Source organism: Myotis nattereri (genome assembly GCF_964212035.1).
Source record: "Myotis nattereri genome assembly, chromosome: 18".
In the NCBI taxonomy this organism is placed as follows: domain Eukaryota; kingdom Metazoa; phylum Chordata; class Mammalia; order Chiroptera; family Vespertilionidae; genus Myotis; species Myotis nattereri.
The window spans coordinates 29449455-29470841 of NC_138093.1; the positions used below are offsets into that span (position 1 = coordinate 29449455).

Genomic DNA, 21387 nt, shown 5'->3' on the forward strand with positions numbered 1-21387 from the left:
CATTATTTGATCCTTCCCTACGGATATCTGTGCCCTTCAGAACCTGGTCAGATAAGTTGATGTACTTATCCACTCCTGGCTAATGCTGGCATTTCATTATTGGAAACTACCTCTGCGGTGAAAGCGAAAGCTATCCTCCTGGAGAGAGTATGCATTTAGAGGGCAATTCCCTGGAGGACACTGTGGGGTGACTGTCCTGAGTACTCACAAACATGGGGTGTCCTAGGGAGCTTGCATGCAGCGAAGGATCAAGAATAATGTCCAACATGCTGCACACCCCCAAACCTCCTCCATCGCCTTCCACCTCTGAGGTTGGAGAAGCTTCAGGCCTAGAGATGGCTCCCTTTAGGGAGGTCCTTCACATCAACTTCTGCTTCTGGTCCTGCATTGGGACTCCAAGCCCAAGAGAGATGCTTCAAGTCCTTACCGAAGGACCATACTGAAGGAGTTCTGCTGTCTGAGCCCCCCACCCTGCCCCCTCTCCCATGTTTCATCTACTGGTGTCAGGGCTAATCTGCAGTTTTCTGCAGGTTCAGTAACCCACAGTCAACCATGATCCGAACGTGTGAAATGGAAAATTCCAGAAATAAACAATTCATAGGTTTTAAAGTGCGCGCCGTTCTGAGTCGTGTGACGAAATCCCGTGCCATCCTGCTCTGTCCCTCCCGTGATGTGAATCATCCCTTTGTCTGGCATCTCCACATTGATGTGCCACACCCCCATTAGTCACTTAGTAGCTATCAGATTGACATATCACAGTGCTTGTGTTCAAGTAACCCATATTTTACTTAAAAATGCCTCACTTATATAACTTTTATTACAGTATATTACTATAATTGTTCTACTTTATTATTAGTTATTATTGTTAGCCTCTTACTGTGCCCAATTTATAAATTAAGCTTTGCCATAGGTAGATATGTATAGGAAAAAACTAGGATAGAGTTTCGTACTATCCTTTGAGGGTCTTAGAACACTGACTGTGTAAAGTTGAACCATCTCCCATCCTAGAGTGGACAGCAGACTCAAGCCAGTTTCTCGGAGTCCTTCTGGATTGAGCCTCCAGGGCCACTGATAATAATTGTAATAACTGTGCTCTCTGGGGTCAACCAGCCAGGCCTGGATCCAGCAGGAACACAGGGAGCTGGACCTATAGCTGCTCAGTAGCTCTCAGACTTGCCTTCATTGGTTGGTTCCAATCACCAGATGATGGAATAAGCTCTACTGGTGTCTTTAGGTGTCTAACGAGGGAGCAGAGCCCTTCTAACATCCAAACTGAGTGCTCAGGGCTAGATCTCCTCTTCCATCTCTTGCTTCCTCTCCTCTCCCTTACCATGGTCAGGTCCAGGACCTAGTGACTTCTTTTTTTAAAAAATATATTTTATTGATTTTTTTACAGAGAGGAAGGGAGAGGGATAGAGAGTTAGAAACATCGATGAGAGAGAAACATCGATCAGCTGCCTCCTGCACGCCCCCTACTGGGGATGTGCCCCTCAACCAAGGTACATGCCCTTGACCAGAATCGAACCTGGGACCCTTGAGTCCGCAGGCCGACGCTCTATCCACTGAGCCAAACCGGTTAGGGCAGGACCTAGTGACTTCTAACCAGACAACTGCAAGGGCCTCCCTGCTGTCCTCCGGGCTCTGCTTGGTGCACATCAAACTACACTGGCTTGCTCATTGGCTATGCCCCTCAACAACTTCCAGTGAATTCATCTTCCACGTGAAGGGTGCATTCTACTCCTTCATTTTCCAGCCACATTCCCCACCACTTGACTTCCTATGTGTGGCTATTCAGCCAAATTAAACTCTGGGTTGTTTCCCAAACCTACTCTGACATTTTCCCACCTCTACTTATGTTGTTCTCTCAACTGTAATGTCTTCCTTTCTCACCTTACTTCCATTTCTTTCTCCTTCAAATTTGTTCTCACCTTCACTTCAAGCCATGTCCCTCATGAACATATATAAACAATTCTGACCAAAATTTCAGCAAACCAAATCTAACAATATGTCAAAGGATAATACAACATGACTAAACAGGGTTTATCCCAGGAATGTAAGGTTGGCTTACTCGTAGCATTCCAAAATCAACCATTGTAATTCTTTGAATTCACTTTCTATTGTTGTGTAAAAAATTATCACAAACTTAGCAGTTCACAACAACACAATTTTAGTATCGTACAGTTTCTGTAAATCAGAAGTCCGGGTATGGTACAACTGGATTCTCTGCTCAGGGTCTTACGAGGCTGAAATCAAGGAGTTGGTCGTAGTCGTGGTTCTCGTGTAGGGCTTGAAGTTCTCTTCCAAGCTAGCAATAGCCCTTTACTGTGCCTCTTTCAGTGGCCTATTTTATTGTAGAAATACTCGTGTCTTTGTCTTATTCCCACTACATTCCCTGCCCTAAAGGCAGAAACTGGCCTCTTCATCTAAGGTGTTGTGAATTTGTACCAAGAAGTCCAAATGTACTGCTACTTTCTTGAGCATTTTGTAACAGTGAATAAAGAGTCATTTCAGGTTTTATATTTTTCCCATTTTGCCACAGAACTTGTTTACATTCCACTCATTTGGCAGTACTTTCCCCAGTCTGGTTAGTCAGCATTTCTGACAGCTGCTTGGCATGGCTTTCAATCTGCCCTGGCTGGTGTGACTCAATGGTTGGGTGTCGTCCCATGCACTGAAGGGTTGCAGGTTCAATTCTCGGTCAGGGCACATGCCCAAGTTGAAGACTCAGTCCCCAGTGGGGGACCTGCAGGAGGCAGCCCATAGATTTTCTCTCTCACATCGATGTTTCTTCTCTCCCTTCCTCTATCTCTCAAAATAATTTTTTAAAAATTCTTTTAAGAAAATGACAGCCATCTGTAAGGTACACTGTCACACAGCCCATTCTCTGGAGGTGGTGATAACAATCGTTATTATTACTTAGTTACAGTCTAATGGGCCAAAGCAGTTTTATTTTAGAACTCGTAACCAAATGTGGGGCCACCATTTCTGGATAAAACTTTCATTTTAAGAAATTACATCTAGGGAATCGAACCAGACATAGAGATATCTGAGAAACTGGAACAAATACCCATACCCCAAACTAGAGGGCTCTTCTTGGGTAGACAGTTCAAGGTGGTTCTATACTTCTCCCCCCATCTCAGCTGTACCTACTTGGAGTTCTTTTCTCACTTCCATTTCCATGTGATGGGAGCAGACAGAGTATTGTGACTATGGGAGCCACCAAGGACTTTGCCTCCCTTCTCTTACAGAGATCTCTAGCTGGATGAAGTAAGTCAGTCAGGGAGCTTCAGGTGTGCAATACTAGTTAACAGCTCAGGCTTTGGAGCCCAATTGTCTAGGGTTGAATCCCAGGATATGTTTCTTAATATTTTGTACCTCAGTTTCCTCATCTGCGAAATGGGAACAGTTAGAGTGCTTATCTCGTAAGCTTATTCCAAAGACTAAATGAGCTAATTCATTTAGAATAGTGACTGGCACATAGTAAACATTAGGTCATAAAAGTTAGCTACCGTTATCTTTAGAACTGTTGTATATTCAAATTAACTGGGAAGATTTTGAAAAATGCTGATGCTTGGAGTTCCCATCCTAGATCAGGATTTCTCACCTGTGACACTATTGATGTTTTTGACAGCTAATTTTTTGTTGTTGAAGGTTGTCTATGCATTGTAAGATATTTAGCAGCACCCCCGGCCTTTATCCATTAGAGGCCAATAACATCTCTCTCTCTCCACTCTCAGTTATGGTAACCAAAATTGTTTCCAGACATGGCTAAATATCCAGTAGGGGCAGAAATTGACCTCAGCTGAGATATACTGCCCCAGATCAGTGAAATAATCGTTTCTGGAGTTGGGGCTTTGAGCATGGGTCTTCCACAGGGCAGATCCAGGTTTTGTGGGGCATGAAGCTTATAAAATTTGGGGGTCTCTCTTTTAGAAAAGTAGTACATATTACAGAATTTGTTATGAAGTGAATATTCATTTAGAATGAGTAAAGAAATCATAGCAAAGGATTGGTGACTTGGAGATTCATATTCCTTTCTTTTGAGATCACTATAGACAAGTTCCCAGCAAAAATTCTTTTTGATAACAACCTGGCTTTCTCTTTCCACCTGTAATACCCCACACCTCCCAGCGTTCACAGTGGCCCTGAAGTTTAAGCAACCTGAGCAAGCTTTATGGGCAATCTAGCTCTATGCCTTCTGTTGTTACAGCACAGTGCTTTGGATGAAGGCCCAGCTGGGCAGAGCAGGCACAAAGCCCCCAAGGCCTAGTTCCCTTAATCAAGATTTCAGAAAACTTGGCAGGTAGGATGCAGACAGGGAGCACAGCAAGAGGGCATTGAAATTGGAGTCCAAACCTAAAGTCTGGAGAACCATGATTCTGATCATGACATAACTAGTTCAAACCATGGTGCTGAGCTTTGGTTTTTAGCCTCAGCACTGAGGTCCTGGGCAGGCCAATTGATCACAATTCGGGACTAGGGTGGTAGGGGCGAGGCAGAGGAGAGGTGTGCCTCACAGGTCAATACAATTACCCTCCATGAATTCCTCAGGAACACTGACCCCCAGGTCTGAGCAGAAACCAGGCACTGGGCAGGCCACATAGGCACACAGCAGCCGTAACGAGGGAGCCAGACTCCAGGTCTTAGAGAGTAAACTTACTTCTCAGGCCCATTAGATGAGGTTGTAAGGAGACACCTAGCCTGTACATACTGAACTCTGCTTACAGACTGAATATGTGTGTCCTCCTCAAATTCATATGTTGAAATCCTAGCCTCCAATGTAATGGTATTCGGAGGTAGGACCTTTGGGACGTGATTAGGTTATGAGTGGAGTCCTCACGAATGGTCCTAGTGCCCTTAGGAAAGAGACCCATAGAGCTCCCTTGCCCCTTCTATCAATCACGTGAGGACACAGTGAAGATGGCAGTCTATGGAGCAGGCAGTGGGCTCATCGCCAGACACTGAATCTGCCAGCAACTTGATCTTGGACTTCCCAGCTTCCAGAACTATGAAAAATAAATATCTGCTGTTTAAGCTACCTAGTCTATACTAACTGTTATAACAGCCCGAATAAACTAAGACAAAATTCCTGCCTCCCTTTGGATGGGCCCCAGAACTGGATGCGAGGAAGAGCAGCCGGGACTGGATATAGGCAGAAGCTGTGAGCCCACCTGGGATGCGCTGAAGCAGGAAATGAGCTCAGGACTGACAGGGTAAAAGCTACTAAACAGCTCTCTTGATCCTGGGTATGGAAAATGGGCTAGGGGGACCTTACAGCTCTTTATGACATCATCAAGGTTGCCTATGGAAGCATCCCGGAACCTGCTAAGATAAGATGATGAAGTTAGGGGTTTTCCAGACTCCTGAAATCAAAAGGATTGAACCTTGAGGTCACCTCTGCAATTTGGGTTGGCTATGTAGTCAATTTATCAGAACTGGGGATGAGGACTACTTGACTATGAACGGTGCTCCTAAAGGTTAGTTGGATAGACCAAGGATCTCGTAGACCATTTCCATGAATTGACACCTTTAGCACACTTAATAGAGAGCGTCTATATGTTCAATATTATTACTGCTGTCATTTCAGTAACCAGGATTGCTGGCAAGTACTGTGCCTTTAAGAGGCAGTGAAAAGGACAGATTCCTTTTCATTCAGAATTGCCCCAGTGTAGTGTTTGGGTGAGGTTTTAGGGGGCATTGATTACAGCGTGTGTGATGGCACAAGGGATAAGGTGGAAGAGGGGTTTTTCAGTCTGACTCCCTGGTAACTGTGGTCCTCTCCTATCCTACCTGTGTTCCAGTTACCCATGAGTATGGCTGCGTGCTCTCTAATTTTTATATTATAAACCATCAGGGAAGAGGCAATCTGTGTAAGTGATACTCCAGTCAAACTAACTGTCCTAATGAACCAAGGGAACCTCCATCTGGCTCCAAGTGTTCTTCCAACCTCAGGTGTGTGAATCATTCAACTAACCTAGGAAACTATCTAGAACCAGTGATTTCATCCTTCTATTGGGACACAAGTCCACCTTACTCTCCCTTTCCTTGCCAGTCATTAGTAATCCTGCAAATGGATAATAAAGTAGTCCAAAGAAGGCAATGGTAAGAGAAAAAGCAACAAGTTTGGATAATTTTGAAATTAGAACTTCAAACAATCTCTTGAGCAATGAGGACAAATTGCTTAATATTAGAAGGATGTCTCTTCTCCCCCACCCCTCCCCCCGCTCCCGCCAAATAACCAAAGTCTTCCATGCCATATTCCATAATTCTAGGAACTCATATTTTCTAAAGGAAATTGCTGTCTTATTCTTCTGGGTTTTTAGGTTCGTTATTTGCAAAGAACAATGTTGAGGTATTTTTCTTAGAATTACGTTAACTCTTTTTATGCTTGACCTTTTAACCTCTCTAATACATGTTAGAGGCCTGAGATTTCACTCTCCCCCCTCCCCCCACAAGCCACAACATCCACAGCACATTAAAAGGAAGGTTAGAGCATCAGCTGTGTCTCTGAGAATATCCTTTTAGTTGCTATTTTCCCAACTATGTTGGGATCTGAGTCCAAGTCTGTCAGAGTCAGGCCTGTCTGGCTTCAACATCAAGACTCTATCCACTCTCCCTCACTGCCCATTCTCCCAGGAGGAGAAGGAGGAGGGAGAGGGGAATGGAGGAGGGGAGAGGAATGGGAGGAGGAGAAATAGAGATGCTAAAGGTGGTTTGCTTTTGAGGGAATTCAATATCAGCTTTTTATACTTTTGAATGTAACTCTCCATCAAGATATTGTTAATAATTAATAAGGGAATAGCCTATAAATATCTGTAATAGCTACTTCACAGGACTGTTGTAAGGCTACTATTAATATTTAATAAGGTAACGTTACCTTATTAATACCTAAGTATTATTTAAATCTACCTCACAGGATTGTAGTGAGAAATACAGATAAGTATTTAAAGTGCCTGGCACATCAATGGTAGTTATTAAATAGTAAATCTTACTGATCCTATGAATTTTGTAGAAACACATTCTCTAACTCTGGAGTCAGACAGACCCGAATTTGTATGACTTTGAACAAGTTATTTAAAGTCACAAAGCCTCAGTTTCTTCATTTATAAATGGTAGAAAATAGCTCCTACGTCACAGTATTGTTGTGAAGATTACATATGCTAATGCTATGATATTTAACATTATGCTTGTAGAAAATGCTGAATGAGCATGGTTATTATATTAATGTTATTATGAGGGTCTTATTATTCTGTTTTTGTTTAGTTTGTCCTTGATGCCATCATACATACCATTTCCTTGTTAAAGACTCCACATGCCTTTCCCCCACCCCTCCTTTTTAGGAATATCTATGCTTTTAAAATTCTGAAATCAACTAGGAAAGATTCCATTGGATTTCCTTTTTTCTAATCCTCGTTGAGTCTACTTTCATTACCTTTGTCCCCTTAAATTGTCTTGTTCCTTTCTTTTCGTCATTATTATTTTAATTTAGAGCACTTATGGTGCACAATCCATTATTCAAACGTAGCACATCTTGTGACTTGGAAACACTTTTTGTTCAGTAACAGTCACCAGGCCCAGACGAGTTCAGTGGGGAATCTTACCAAGCATTTAAATAAGAAATTATACCATACCCTAGCCAGTTTGGCTCAGTGAATAGAGCGTCGGCCTGCAGAACAAAGGGTCCCGGGTTCGATTCCAATCAAGAGAACGTACCTTGGTTGCAGGCTCCTCCCCACCCCGGGCCCTGGTGAGGCAACCAAACCATGTGTTTCTCTCACATTGATGTTTCTCTCTGTCTTTCCCTCTCTCTTCCAATCTCCCTAAAAAATCAATGGAAAAATATCCTCGGGTGAGGATTAACAAAACAAAAAAAAAAGGGAAATTATACCAATTCAACAGAAACTGTCATTCATTGCTGGTGAGAATGTAAAATGAATGGTACAGCCACTTGAGAAGACAGTTTGGCTGTTTCTTACAAAACAAAACACACTCTTACCATACAATTAAGCAATCATGCTCCTTGGCATTTACTCAAAGGCGTTGGGAACTTATGTCCACATCAAAACCCACACACAGATGTTTATAGCAACTTTATTCAGAATTACCAAAACTTGGAAGCAAGGAAGATGTCCCTTAGTAGGCAAATAATAAACTGTTGTACATCTTGACAATGGAATATATTCAGCACTAAAAAGAAATAAGCTATCAAGCCATGAAAAGACATGGAGATAACTTAAATGCGATTACTAAGTGAAAGCAGCCAATCTGAAAAGGCTATCCACATATGATTCCAACTGTATGACATTCTGTAAAAGGCAGAACTATAGAAACAGTAAAAAGATCAGTGGTTGCCAGGGTTGTAGGAGGGAGGAACGAATAAGAATAATACAGAGGATTTTTAGGGCAATGAAACTATTCTATATAAAGCTACAATGGTGGATTTTCAATGTTTTTCTTTATACATTTGTCAAAACCCATAGAATACACACCACTAAGCGTGAAGCCCAATGTAAACTATGAACATTGGGGGCTAATGTGTCAATTAGATTCATCGATTATAACAAACGTACCACTCTGATTCAGGATGTTGATAGTGCAGGAGGCTGTACGTGTGTGAGGGGAAGGGTAGTATAGGAATTTTCTGTACGTTTGCTCAGTTTTGCTGTAAACTTAAACCTGCTCTGAAAAAATAAAGTTTGCTAAATAAATACACAGAACATTAGTCTTTAATACCTTCCACTTTGACATTTGTCTCTTTTTCCTAATACATAGTTATTGTTGAAATAAATAATGTCTAATTTTGTGACCAGTTTGGAGGTCTTAAGATTCAATCCAAAGGGTCGTCCTAACACCAAATGCCAACTCCAGGCAACATTTTTTAAAAATATATTTTTATTGCTTTCAGAGAGGAAGGAAGAGGAAGAGAGAGAGAGAAACATCAATGATGACAAAGAATCATTGATTGAATCAACTGCCTCCTGCACACCCCCTGCTGGGGATTTTGCCCGAAACCCGGCATGTGCCCTTGACTGGAATCGAACCCGGGACCCTTCAGTCCACAGGCTGATGCTCTATTCACTGAGCCAAACTGGCTAGGGCAACTCTGGGTAACCTTTATCCTCTGGCTTTTGTGGCTTTATTTATAATGTACATCTCAAAGCTCAAGGCATTTCCCAATCAATCCTAGCTTCCCTAAGAACCCATTATAAGCCTAAATATTTTTCATTACAAAAATACATAATAAATAAACTGTGAAAATGTATATCACTTGGTACATTCATACTAAGTGGTCCTTAAAATAAATGTATTAAAAATGTATTTTAGACAGTTTGTATTAGACAGAGTTAGTTAGAAATGCTAGATCTTGGAAACATGCTCAGTACTAGTACCAAGTTGCACGATATCACTTATGGCATACTATTTTTACATTTATTTGTCCTTATTTATATTGTTAATGACCTTATTTCTGGAAAGTATAAAAACACAGTAATAGTAAACAATTGAAAAGGAAGAAGGAGGGTGGGTGGGATGGGGAAGAGAACACTGACGGGGACTTCAACTTTATTTTCAGTTTTCAAAAGAATCTCTTGTGAAAATTCTGGTTTTCCCCTGAAGTGCTCTAGAGGGTAACGTTTTCTGGCCATTTTGTAATGCTTTTCTTTGTTCCCATGTCTCGCTTTCAGTTTTGAGAGGCACACCTAATTTCAGCATTCTGAAATTTGTGGACTTAATTTTGTCACTCTGTCTTTACCATTACAGTTTTATAGGCGGTATCCAAAAAGAGTCTATATAAGGTAATTTGACCTAGGAGTAAATCCCAGCGCTATCACTTGTTAGTAGTCTGTTGTCAAGTAAGTTATTTAATTCTGTTTCCTTGTCTGTGAAACGGTTGTAACAAAAACATTCCTCTCTGGGTGTTATGACATACTGTCTGTAATAGTGGCTGACACTACTAGTAATAGTTGCTGGTACACAGTAAATGCTAGCTTCTTTAAGACTCAAATCCTATTCTTTTTTAGTCTTAAAATTATTTGTAGTTTGAATGAATGAATGAATGCCAGGAGATTTATATAATCAACAATGAAGTAGCTATACTAAGATAGCAAGCTAGAAATTTTATATGGAAATATAAGTAATAAGGTAAAGCACCAGGTAACAGTTCATGAATAAGTGTGTTTTAGAGTTAAAGGAAGAATAAGTGAGTACTTTAAAGAATACTGTTGAAGGGGAAGCTGATATACCATTGTAAAATGTGTGATGCAGGAAATGAAGTTGTTTCTACCAGCCTTAAGCTACCATCAAGAGCATGGATGGGTCTAGTTATGTCATATGACATATCACATAGATTACCTGTATTAACAACAAAATAAAAGTCATGATCCATAGTTACTAGGAATGAAATGGAGGGTAGAGTGGAGGTGGGAATTTTAAAAGTTAAACATGAAGGTGTGTTGTGGTTTTGAATGTAATAGCAGCTGTGATTAATATGTGATCTAGACCAGTGGTTCTCAACTTTCCTAATACCGCGACCCTTTAATACAGTTCCTCATGTTGTGGTGACCCCCAAACATAACATTATTTTCGTTGCTACTTCATAACTGTAATTTTGCTACTGTAAACAATATGTAATTATATATGTGTTTCCGATGGTCTTAGGCGACCCCTGTGAAAGGGTCGTTTGACCCCCAAAGGGTCGCGACCCACACGTTGAGAACCGCTGTTCTAGACAATTAAACAGGTACGCCCCTTAACAAACCAGCGTTCAGAAAATTCAGAATAGTAGAAGTTTTGTTTCCTTTTTTGACCGCTTGAGGTTCTGAGAACTCTTGGAAGAGAAAGTGCCTATTCAAATATTTTTCAAAGTAGCCAAGTATTTCTCAAAATGTGGTCTAGCTCACCCATAAGAAGTAAATGGATAGCATATGTCTCCAGAGGGGAATATTCTGAAAAGGACACATGGATTATGTAGGATTTGAACCAAAAATGCATAACCCAAATCTAATCACTAGAAAACATTCACTAAACTTACAATAAGGGATATTCTATAAAATATTGGATTTGTGTTCTTTAAAAAGTGACATTTTAAACAGCTCTCCGGGAGACTCTTCTATATATTAAAGCCTGAAATTAAGAACCAGAGACGATTCTTAGGATTAGGCATGTTTAAGAAACATGGAGGGTGGTTCCCTCCTGCGGGGTGAAACCCTCCTCATAGAACTCAACTCCAGTGTCTTTTCTCCGGGCCCCTGAAGTTCAGAAAACATGTCTTGAAGATATGACTCCAGGACCACCCTATTTTCTCCAGAAGGCCGCTGTACCAAGTTGAATATGCCATGGAGGCAATTGCACATGCAGGCACCCGTTTGGGAATTTTAGCCGTGGATGGTGTGTTGCTTGCAGCAGAGCGAAGTAACATCCACAAGATTCTTGATGAAGTCCCTCTCCCCACCTCACCGCCCACCCCCCCACCCCCCAACCCTCGGAGCAATGTATAAACTCAATGAGGACATGGCTTGCAGAGTGGCAAGCATAGCTTCTGATGCTAATGTTCTGACTAATGAACTGAGGCTCGTTGCTCAGAGGAATTTATGACAGGATCAGGAGCCAGTTGCTTGCGGGCGGTTGGTTACGGCACTGTGTGATATGTAACAAGCTTATACACAGTTTGGAGGAAAACATGCCTGCGGTGTTTCACTGCTGTACGTTGGCTGGGATAAGCGTTACGGCTTTCAGCTCTATCAAAGCGACCCAGCAGAAATTCCGGGGGATGGAAAGCCACATGCATTGGAAATCATAGCGCCGCTGCTGTGTCAATGTTTAAACAAGACTACCAAGAAGGAGAAATGACTCTGAAGTCGGTACTTGCTTCAGCTATCAACGTCCTCAGTAAGACCATGGATGTGACCAAACCCTCTCCCGAAAAAGTGGAAATTGGCCCACCAACAAGAGAGAATGGAAAGACGTTCGTCAGAGTTCTCAAACAGAAGGAAGTGGAACTGTTGGGCAAAAAAACACGAGGAAGAAGAAGCTAAGGCCGAGCGTGAGAAGAAAGAAAAAGAGCAAAGAGAGAAGGATAAAATAGAAGACAAAATTGGGGATTTTAGAAGTCTTTTGGAGTACTATTTCAGTGTGAAAGCTATCCTGTCCACACGGAGAAAGCATTGGCCTTTTTAAAACCTGGATGGTGAGAAAGTAAAATGGTACCATCTGATCAGGACCTCGATATTTCTGTCCAGTTGAATGATGATTGCTCTTCATGGACCTTTTCATTCTCCCCCCACCCCCACCCCCCTTTTTGGGAATAAAACTAGGAAAGAATGGAAATGGTGAAGGAAAAAAAAAAGAAAAAGAAACATTGAAATAGAGAAACCGTGAAATTTTTGGGAGAATGTCATTCAATTCAACAGAGGGTTACATAACTTTATCAAACTTTCATACAAGAACTTAAACTATATAATTAGTATAACTTGAATGGCTCTAGACTTTAAAAATCCCCTACTCTAAGAGGCAGTATTTTAGTGTTACTCTTTTGCCCACAGCTTTGTTTGCTTCATAGTACTTAAAACAGGAGTTTGTGTCTAGAAGACTATACAAAGGAAACCAAGGGGTGAGGTGTCTTTAATGACAGTTCCCAATTTACAATCAGGTTATATTTTAAGAGAATGTAAGTTTGCATTTCCTTATAGAAATAATGTTCTGGGTGAGAGGGAGTAGAGAGGAGGGTTTGCCAGCCTTTGGAGTGACAAAGGATGGGGCACTCACTCCAGGGCCTGCCTGTGGCTGTGCTGGGAAGGAGGAGCTGGTCCAAGACACCCCCCCGCCCCCAACCCCACCTCCCCAGCCCTACTCTGGGTTTTTCAAGACTGTGTAGTTGCCAGCAGCTGATTCCAAATAATTTAGACCTCCACTGCAGTTTATGCTTTGAAGCCAAAGTTTAAGAGAAACAAAGAATTTGAAAGCATATTTTATTAAATATTTCTTGAAGACATTTCAAGAGAAAACCACTTGTAAAGAAATTCTTTCTTTACCCTTCATACTTCTTTCAACTAATAAGTGCCTGTCTATCTCACAGGGTTACCGTTAGCATGCAGCATCCAATAATATGTGTGTGTGTGTGTGTGTGTGTGTGTGTGTGTGTGTGTGTGAAAGAGAGAGAGAGAGAAAGAGAGAGAGAGAGAGCTTTGTTGACTGCAAGGTGCAGAGGAAATGCAAGGTGGCATGATTTTTATTACAACAGAGTCAGTCCCCAATATGACAAATTAATCTTAAAGACACAGTTGGAATAGGGGCAGAGTGAAAATTTTCTGCTCAAACCTCATGTGATTTAAGCTGATGAAAGCCACAGAAAGAGCCAAGCTGCCCCGAAAAGGCTTGGATAAGAGGGAGAAATTTAACCTGGGGAAGCACAAGTAATATGCTTTAGAGCAGTGGTTCTCAACCTTCCTAATGCCACGACCCTTTAATACAGTCCCTCATGTTGTGGTGACCCCCAACCATAAAATTATTTTCGTTGCTACTTCATAACTATAATTTTGCTACTGTTATGAATCGTAATGTAAATATCTGATATGCAGGATGTATTTTCATTGTTACAAATTGAACATAATTAAAGCACAGTGATTAATCACAAAAACAATATGTAATTATATATGTGTTTTCCGATGGTCTTAGGCGACTCCCGTGAAAGGGTCATTCGACTCCCAAAGGGGTCGCGACCCACAGGTTGAGAACCACTGCTTTAGAGGAAACATTAAACACACTTATCAGCCCTGAATGGCTTGTTAACTCTGGTGTATCAGGTGATCAGGGAGCAGGTGTAGCACAGAAAAGGTGTGGTGGGTAGAGAAGCTGGACCACTGTAAGCTGGCTGAGGGACTGCCTGGGGACCACATAGGGCCACTAACCACTGACAGGACTGAGGAGTTTCCTGGGATGTGGAACTTGAACGCTAAAATGATGAAAGTCTTGGGCAAACCAGGAGTTGTTCACACTGTAAGACCACAACGGCTCTATTTCTGACACAATCTATGATGAACAAGCCACATAACTTCTCCACACCTATTTCCATTGTTCATAAGTGGAATTACCCTGTGTTCCATTCCTAAGGGGGAATTCTTCTCCCTCATCAAACATCACTAAATTCCATACCTCAACACCAGAGCAAAGATACTCTGGTGTTGTTTTAAAAATATATTTTTATTGATTTTAGAGAAGAAGGGAGGGAGAGATAGAAACCTCAGTGATGAGAGAGAATCATTAATTGGCTGCCTCCTGCACGCCCCTCACGCTGGGATTCAGCCCACAACCTGGGCATGTGCCCTGACCGCGAATCGAACCGTGTCCTCCTGGCTCATAGGTCGACACTCAATCCCTGAGCGATGCCAACTGGGCATCCAGTGTAGTTTTCTGTTTGTTTGTTTGTTTTTAATTTGAGGGAAAACCCAGAAATATAAGACACTTATGAGATATAAGGTTCCGGAATAAGTCAAGAACTTGTTGTCAGTCAATGGCAGGACTTGGAGATGTGAAAGAAAGCTGAAGTCATGAGATTCAATGGGGTTTCCTGTGGTTGGAGGTGAGGGCAGAGCAAAGGGAGAAGAAGCTAGTTCAAAGCAGCTCATCCGGATACTATTTCCAGAAAGAAGTCCATGCTGGGAAAATCTATGGACAGAACCCAAGAAAATTGCCAAGTTGGAATTCAAGTAAGTGTGAGGAGAGCAGTTTTGTCCAGAAACTAAGGGAAACGCGGGACCTTAAGAAGACCTAGCTTTTCCAAGGGGCTAGAGAGGCTGAAGAAAGTGGAGTTGACTTTGAACTGGAGGCTGAGCTTGGAAGGACAGAGAAATGGAAAGGATGAAGCTACTGAAGGACCAGCAGGTAAAGAGGTGAGATGGAGGAGACAGAACTTGTTTGCATTCTGGGTGGAGTGCCATGAAACTGTGCCCCTGGAACTTCTCAAATCTCTTCAGTTTGTATGCTGAGATCTCCTTGAAGTGCAGATTCCTAATTGGGCAATTAATTATGGCTAACCACTGCACAAGCATGCAGAAGGAATCTGTGAAAGAGAAGAACGAAGTCTCACCTTAATTTGAGGCGGCATGGCGCTCTCTATAAATGCAGTCGTTACTCAGAGAAGGGACTCAGAGTCTCGGATAAGCAGACAGGCTGTTGAAAGATGGTCCAAAAGAAAGAAGGAGGGTATGCCAGCTAAGGGAGACAGCCAAACTGAAGCTATGGGATATGCTTATTTAAAAAAAGTAGAGGAGGCTGGTTGAGAAGTCAATGAGAATTGAAGTAGAATTTGACAATGTTTCCCAACCTTTAACTTCATGGCACTTATTGAAAATGGTAATTATAGTGTGGGGTGAATGGAGGCAACCTAAAAGCATCAGGCTCTGCCACGTGAACTTGAGATAGTTAAGTCAGTGTATATGGCTCATTGATTGATAAGCTCTCGAACAGTGGTTCTCAACCTTGGCTGCACCTTAGAATCACCTGGGAATCTTTTTAAAATCCTGATTTCTGGGCCTCACCCTCCGGAAATTCTGTTTCTTTGTTACTAATGTTGTGGCCCCACCCCATAACCTGGATGAATACGATCAAATAGAGAAGGGAAAAGCATGGACAAATAAAGCGTGAGCTTATGGGTGTGAAGTTGTGCCACTGCATCCTTTCAAGGAGTGAGTACATTAGTGTGACGAGTGTAATAGCTGAGCAGGGAGGTGCAGGGGCACCAGAGGGGCCAGGGGGAGTGGAGCATAGCTTTTCTACCGGTCTCTCCTAGAGCGCAGTGTGTGTGGTCAGCATGGGCTCTGGAGCCAAGCCCCCACCCTGCCACTTGCTAGCTTAGTAACCTAAGGCAGATTGTTTAATCTCCCCATCTGTAAACTATGGGTAACAATATGGTCCCTGTCAGGTCTTTGTGATGATTGAATGAGTTAATGCATGAAAAGCGCTGAGAAGAGGGCCTAGAAGTTGAAGCCGGCTATTATTATTAACATAATCAGGAACAACGTGATTGTTTTAGTTCTTGTGTTAGGAAAATGCAGTTTGAAATGTGAATTTTTCTTATCCATAGGTGTATGTACTCCATGACTTCACAAGGTCTGTGAGTGGAGGAACTTGCTGAGATAGCTTCTAAAATATCTTACAAGAATACTCACCCACTATAGTGCCTGAGAATTTACCACTAGGAGGTTCTTTATAAAATGTTCATACTCTAGCCAAAACCGGTTTGGCTCAGTGGATAGAGCGTCGGCCTGCGGACTGAAAGGTCCCAGGTTCGATTCCGGTCAAGGGCATGTACCTGGGTTGCGGGCACATCCCCAGTGGGAGATGTGCAGGAGGCAGCTGATCGATGTTTCTCTCTCATCGATGTTTCTGACTCTCTATCTCTCTCCCTTCCTCTCTGTAAAAAATCAATAAAATATATATTAAAAAAAATGTTCATACTCTAGGAAGAGGGAACGTGGTTTTTTAGCTATAAGCATCTCAGCATGAATTAATTTACCACAGTAGGCAGGAAGGACTGGGCTGAGCCAAGGGAATGCAATGTTGGACAGGTGAGAGAAAGGTTCTAGCTTAGAATGTTGTCTATTGGGAGAGTGGAGTCTTCCCTTTGGGAACTAGGGATCATTTTGGAAAGGGGAAATTAGTTGAAGAGGAGAGAGGCCCAGAGGAGAAGAGAGAATGTTTATTTAATTTTGCTTAGGGCCAACCTTGTTCATGAAAAGTTGCTGAAATGGTTTAAATAAAACTGCAGTCTGTCCTGGCCATTGTAGCTTAGTGGTAGAGCATTGGCCCGTGCACCCACGGTCTAGGTTTCGATTCCGGTCAAGGGCACATGCCTAGGTTGTGGGTTCGATCTCAGGGCATGTGTGGGAGACAACAAATCGATGTGTCTCTCTCACATCGGTGTTTATCTTTCTCTTCCTCCTTCCCTTCCTCTATTCCACTCTCTCTAAAAATCAATGGGAAAAATATCCTCCAGTGAGGATTAACAACAACCACAACAAATTAAATAAAACTGCAGTCAAGCCATAATTGTTTGACCCAATTTGCCTAAAAAATATTAAGGTTATAAGCCCTAATACATTTTATGTAAAATGTTTACTGATACTAACATAGAAGAAAAAATATTTTGATATATAGTATGTTTACATATATATTTCCCTTTTTGTTTGAAGTTAAAGCTGACAATGGAATTCATGACTCTCTTGGGGTGCTAATTTCTAGGCGGCAACTGTTTATATGATGTGGGGTGCCTGTGCCAAATCATTGCACATTTACAGCCCTGTTGATGGGGTTTCCCCCTAGAGAGGACATAGTTCATTGGAGCTTTAGTGCAGACACCAGCAGGTAAAATGTTTTTATAATTGCCACTAGGAAGAAGAGAGGGCCCAAGGGTTCTTTTTCTGCCCAAGAGAGCTCCTCCCTTGTTAGAACTTAATTTGTTGTGTATATGTGGACCAGATGGGTGGAATTAAACCTTCTAAGGTGTTGTGGTTAGATTGTTTTAAAATGTCTGGAGACTCCAGGAAATGTGAGAAATCACATTTCTTTTTCAAAGGACCATCCTTTTGTGGTTCAAATGTGGGCTTTTGAAACTGAAACTATAGCGCCCCTGGCTATAGGGTGGGGGTCTGTTTTCCTTTTCCTCCTATTGGGGTGTATATGAATTTCTTGACTTAATTAATGTTGGTATTTTGGTAAACATGGCTCTAAGGTAGCGAGAGAGGGGACTAGAAGCTACTTAGTCATTGAGGGAAGTCCTTGCCTTCTACATATTGTCTACCCTGAAGAACTGGCCTCCCCAGTCTTCCTGCTACAGTCCTTCAGAGCATTCATATATCTGCCTGCCTGTAGTGTTGTAGAAGTAAGCTGTAGAAAAAAATCTCAGGAGGCTGCTTATGTGTGTGTGTGTGTGTGTGTGTGTGTGTGTGTGTGTGTGGTGTGAAAGAGAACAAAATATTGATCTAAAATGAACTCTGAAACTGAAGAAATATAAACTGTGTGTGATATTGTTCCCTGAAGAAGTTAGCCCAAATGCAGTTTCTTTTCCATTGTAGGTACTGAATTATCTTGAAACCGAATGTGCCCCAGTGGTAAAGGAAGTTAAAAAGATAAGCCCCCTCATTCTCCCTGGGGAAAGAAAAAAACACATATCTACATTTGGAACACAATGTATTGCTCTTTTTTTTTTTTGCTTAGCTTTAAGAAAAGTCTAATGAGGTTGGAGCCAGTCAAGAAAATAGCTGAAATAATCAAAATTAGGGCTTCTATGTCCCTTCCATCAGGACCTACTTACATGGCAAATTCTGCAGCCTAAACAGTAGGATTATGTTATGGGTGAATTGTGTCTCCCCCCAACCCCCTAAAATTTATATATTGAAGCCCTGACCCTCAGTAGCTCAGAATGTGACTACATTTGGAAATAGGATCTTGATAAAAGGCACATAATTAAGTACTATGGGGTCATTAGAGTGGGCCCTTATCCAATGTGACTGGTCTTATAAAAAGAGATTAGAACACAAAGGGAGAGACGGACACCAGGCACATGCACACACAGAAATGATCATGTGAATGACACAGGGAGATGATGATCACCTATAAGCCAATGAGAGAGGCTTCAGAAGAAACCACCCTGCCAATACCTTGATCTCAGGCTTCTAGCCTTCAGAACTGAGAGAAAACAAACTTCTGTTGTTTAAGTCACCCAGCCCATGCTCTTTTGTTATAGTAGCCCTAGCAAACTATGATATGGACAGATGAGCACAGATATGGACAAATGATAAAGAATTATGAAGGGTCTAGAAAAGGAAGTGATTATCTCAAGATACCCTCAGGTCAGGGTTTCTTAAAGCAGCGTCTGTATACTACCTGTATCAGAAACACCTATGCACAAAGCAGGTCCCCAGGCCCCTCTGGACCTAGAGTTTTAAAATGAGGCCCAAGAATCTGTCTTTTCCGTAAGACACCCCAAGTGATTTTTTTTGCACACTACAGTGTGAGTGAGACCCACTGTACAAGGTCCTGCCCAGCTTCTGGCTCTTTCCTGGGCCTACCTGTCTGGTACTAATACCATCTCAGCAAGTGCTGGTGTGTCTGGCACTCTGGCAGATGCTCTGTGGTCCAGGAACCAGGTATATATTCCACTGTAGATTATATCTCTCCAGGCGTCAGCCAGTGTTTATCAGCATGTGGAGAATGCTGGATAGGATGGACCACATGGAATCCTTAGGGAGTTTACTCTTGGTTCTTAGAAGAAATATGTGCCTCACCTATCTTTTTAAATAATGATCTACAGTACATATTTCTATCATGAACTTTATTTTTTTTTTTATTGCTTAAAGTATTACAAAGGGTATTACATATGTGTCCATTTTATTATCATGAACTTTATTTAAAGAAGATATTACCTTGGCACCTAAATTCTCAGAGGGAATACAGGCCATAGAAAGAGTATATCTAACTTTTGCTATCCATCAGTAGAACTTATATGGAAATTTCTCTGACAGGATCTGGTGTCTTTTTACGCCTTGTATAGTAAATACAATATTAGTGAAATAGAGCAATAACACATACAAATAAATAATAATAAATGGAAAGGCATCTAGTAAATTACTGCAGCCAGGCTCTGTGCTTTCTCGCATTTCTTCATTTCCAACGGGAATGGGAATGGAAAGTATTCTTTCATATACTAGTAGCATAAGGTGAATTTTCTTTCCCTCATCTGTGAACCAAAGAGAACTGAAGCTAAAGAGAGAGAGAAATAGTTGAGAATCCAAAGCAAACACAGTGACAAATATTTTCAAAGTAGGCAGGATAGGTGACATTTTGATTTAAATATGACAGTTCCCTAGAAAATTGTAAAATCTGCCCCCTTCCTCATTTACAAATGTGACTGCAGGCGACAACAAGCTTTTGTAAGTTTATTTTTATTTATTTATTTAAAAATAGTTTGTTTTTTAAATTGATTTCAGAGAGGAAGAGAGAGGGAGAGGTAGACATCAATGATGAGACTCATTGATTGGCTGCCTCTTGCACGCCCCCTATTGGGGGTGAGCCCCCAACCTGGGCACGTGCCCCGAGGGGAAATTGAACCATGACTTCCTGGTTCACAGGTCAACGATCAACCACTGAGACAGGCTAGTCGGGCCACAGGTTTCTTTTTCAAACTGGAATGTAGACAGGCCATTTGAGAATGTCCAGGTGGGCAGGTCTTTGGGCTGGTTCTCTGTTCTCCTCTGGCGGTACCCCCTTGAAACAGGAGGCGGCTGGTGCCCACCTGTCCGGGTTACCTGTGGCCGGCATTTCTTCATCACCTAATGGCAGGCCCTGCCGACTAACTGCATGTTCGTGTCTCTGTGTAGCCTACTCATTCCCACTGGACTTCTATTTCTGAGCGGGTGGGGATGGGAGGATGAATGGCAAATGGCAGTTGTGCTTCGGGTGCTTTCCAGAAACAAGAATTCTGGCACTGGAGATAAATTGATTTTAAACTCTAGACCTTAATCGTCCGGAGAGGTTCAGAAGGGAAGCCCCGAGAGCCACCGGGCTTCCCGAGGCAAGAGGGGAGGGAGGACGCGCGCACTCTTCAAGGAGACAGCCTCCGGCGTGGCCGTGACCGCGACCGCTGTCAGAGGCGCCCGAACAATGCGCGGCGGCGGGCCGGGCTGAACCGGGCTCTCCACTTGGACCCACGCGTCCCTCGTGTGGCGTAAGGATGGGGCTCGTTCCTAGCCGTTCCCGAGCGGCCCTTCTCCTCCGACCCGGCCTCGGCAAGGTCTCGGCCTGAGGCCAGGCAGCCCCACGGGCCTTGACCCTGGGACCAGCGGGCTCGGGGGCGCGGCGGCGGCGGGCCGAGCGGGCCGGCGGCGGCGGCGGCGCCTTCATTAGAGGGCGCTCTGGGGGCGGCGGCGCCGCAGTCCGGCTCCCGCCGCTTCCTCCCGCCTCCCTTCCCCACCAGCCGGCGAACGCGATCGGGCCGTGGGGACCGCGTTTCCGCGCCGCCAGGGACGGGCGCGGGCCGCGCCGCAGCCAGAGGAGCGGGTCCGGGTCGCGCCGCCGCCTCCTTCCGCCGGCCGCGCCGCCGGCCATGCATTCTTCCGGCTCCTCCGGCTCCCGCAGCCCGGGCGGGGGCTCGGCCAGCCCGAGGTAACCCGGCTCGGCGGGCGCAGGCCCGGGGCTGCGGCGGCGCCGGGCCCGGGGAGGCGCCGGGGGGTGGGGAAGGGGTGTCGTGCGGCTGGGAGGCGGCGGCCGCGGCGGCGGCAGCACGAGGGACCCAGGGCGCGGTAGGCCCCGAGGAGGAGGCGGGAGCGCGGGGCGTCCGCCCGCCTCCCCGGGACCCGCCCCGGTGACAGGTCCGGCCTCTGAGTCCCCGCCGTC

At 43.4% G+C, this 21387-nt stretch overlaps 1 pseudogene across 1 annotated transcript; it reads left to right on the forward strand.

Annotated features, from left to right (window-relative positions):
- The first annotated feature begins 11277 nt into the window (after positions 1-11277).
- Positions 11278-12174, forward strand: LOC308534727 (proteasome subunit alpha type-4-like; annotated as a pseudogene). The gene has a single exon. The product of its transcript is annotated as a proteasome subunit alpha type-4-like (transcript).
- Positions 12175-21387: the final 9213 nt, after the last annotated feature.